Below are 2,531 nucleotides of genomic sequence, written 5' to 3'. Positions count from 1 at the left end.
GAGCAATAAAAAAAAAAAGAAATGTGGCATCAATAATTCATCGGAATCGTGACATAACGCGGTTAGAGACGCAGAGTGAGAGAAACATGAATCCAGACACCGAGGAAGAGCTTTAATTCTGGGTGGGAATCAAGCAGCATCCGCCCCCCCGGGTCTCAACCCAGCAGCCGGAGGAAACGTGATGGATGGAAACATAAGACAACTTTGATTCAATTAATACAAATTACAAATGGAGCGTGAACGCAGCGCGTAAAGGCGCGTTTTCATCAATAAAAGTGTCAAAAAGCGGCTGAGCTCGAGCGCGTTACTCCAGACCGACACACCCCTTTTCAGAGCGCGTGCACATTTTGGGCATTTTAAACTTTAATTTCTAAAATTTCCAAAAAACATTTCCAACCATTTTCTTTGACTTTACGTCATAAAACCTTTTGCATCTTTTGTTCTGATTGCTTCCGTTCAGCAGCGCGCCGTGCGTCCGCCTCACGGAGACACATGGAGGGAAAAAAGAGACAAAAGGTGGAAAAAATAAAAGCCCCAGAGGCATCAGCGGCTTCCGGAGGGGTAAATAACCAGGAGCAGGGCGCGGCATGCGGGGCTCTTACCGTGCGGACTCAAGTTCTGACGCTCCCTCTGCGCTCCTCGCAGTCTCAGTTTGCGGCTCTCCCTGCGCGCTCGGCGGCTTGTGCCTGCTTCACCGTTCGGCTGCAGCTCGGCGGTCCTCCGCCTGCGCGCACACGCATCCCGATCGCACGTGCACGCGCGGACAATGTGCAGAAGCACCATGTAAAAATTCACCGTTTGCGGAAGCGGAGTGTGTTTGACTCTGCGCTCATGGTTTGTGATTCATGCATTTTAACGTCATATCAGTTTCAGTGAAATTATTAAATCAGTTAAATTGACAGAAATGTGAATTAATTCTTTCTCCTGCAGCATCTGAAGGATTTTCTACCTGTTGAGAGGGAAGCAGTCAAATCTGCTCCTCTGAAAGCAGAAGAAAAAGATTTTTCAGCGTTTTTCTGCTGCAGAGATTTTTTTTTTTTAGCAGGTGCAAATATTTACTCAGACCCTGAAGAGCTCACTGGAGGGGAATGCAGTTTGACTGAACTCCGTCCATCTCTGTTTGGCTGTTTTGTTGCACTCGAGCGCCACCTTCAGTTGGCTGCATGGACGTGATTTAGGAACCTGTTGGTCAGCTGGACGCAACTTGTTGCTGCAACGTTTCACCCTCAACCGGGACAGAATTGATCTGGGATTGAATCAGAGTGAGTTTAATAAATAAAACATGGAGAATCTGGAGGACATCAGACAGGAAGAGAAGAATCTGCTGACAGAAGTTTAGGCCTGAGGTGGATGAGATGAGCAGCAGGTGTGACCAATCAGGAGGAAGCAGAACAGCTGGAGGAAAAACTGAGGAGAAAAACTGTAGGGATGTGACTAATGAACACAGACTGACTGGAAGAAACTGAAAAAGAATATAAACAGACAACAGAAAATCTGAGACTTTCAATACAGAGGAAAGAACTGTACGGAAAGCCTTTAATGACTATAATCAACAACCCAAAATAATAAGCCTGGTGAGAACCAAACGCAAAAACTTACATTTTATAATTTTTTGTGAGGGAACTGAAACTGAAAAAGTGGTTAATAACATTTAATTCATGTGATTAGTTTTTCACAAAGTGCCTGATTGGTTAAGATTTATTTTTATTCTTCAACCAAAACTGTCGTTTGAAAACTGCTTTACTTGGATTATTGTTGTTTGATAATCTGAAACAAAAAGAAGTTCTGATTGTTTTTATAAACTGTAAAACAGCAGATTATTTTTTTTAGCTTTTTAATATAATTAAAATAAAATACAGTGTCAGTTAAAAATATTAGTGAAAGAAATAGAAGGGAAGAAATAATGAATTGTAAAAATAAATGAACCTGAAAGGGAGAAATTGAGAAAAGTAGAAGAACAAAGGAGGAATGGAGGAATATTGGGAACTGGAGACATAATCAATATTTATAGATTCAGGAAATCATTATTTATCTTCATAATACAAAATTAAAAAAGAGAATATAATGGGTGTGAGGTCGTGTTGCTCATGTACTGTAGGTGGCGGTATGCACCTTAAAGTTGCTTGATAATAGAGAAGTAGAAGAAGAAAAGTGACGTCATAATGCAGAAGTATATCAAACCTCAGACAAACAAATAATGGCAGATGTAGTGAAACTCGATGCTTTTTTCAAGTCATTTCTGCCTTTTGAGTCGACAGGCAGGAAAATCCTCTGTGGATCATCATCAGGTCTGAGAGATTATTTATGGGAAACAACAATAAGCCCAAATCTTCCTCAGCCAGATGGAGAGTGAGGGACTCTACCTCTCCCTGGATGTAAATGTGATTAAATGCAGTCAGGCAGCATTTAATCGTACAAAACCAGTGAGAGACAAAAACGACTTTAAAGAAAAAGAGAAAATCAGCCTTCAGAAAGATGCTAAAAATAAAAATTAGCATGAAAAGGTGCTTAAATGTAAATACAGCAGCTAC

At 41.1% G+C, this 2,531-nt stretch overlaps 1 protein-coding gene across 1 annotated transcript in view; it reads right to left on the bottom strand.

Annotated features, from left to right (window-relative positions):
- basp1 (brain abundant, membrane attached signal protein 1) overlaps positions 1-706 on the bottom strand; it is a 66,113-nt gene extending 65,407 nt beyond the window's left edge. Inside the window, exon 1 of the mRNA XM_008434783.2 lies at positions 603-706. The gene's annotated coding sequence lies outside the window, so the exon portion shown is untranslated. The remainder of the gene's footprint in view (positions 1-602) is intronic.
- Between the last annotated feature and the right edge of the window lie 1,825 nt (positions 707-2,531).

Source organism: Poecilia reticulata, linkage group LG17, assembly GCF_000633615.1.
Source record: "Poecilia reticulata strain Guanapo linkage group LG17, Guppy_female_1.0+MT, whole genome shotgun sequence".
Taxonomy (NCBI): Eukaryota; Metazoa; Chordata; class Actinopteri; order Cyprinodontiformes; family Poeciliidae; genus Poecilia; species Poecilia reticulata.
Note: the sequence above shows the minus strand (reverse complement) of the source record. Positions and strands in the feature narration are given on the sequence as shown.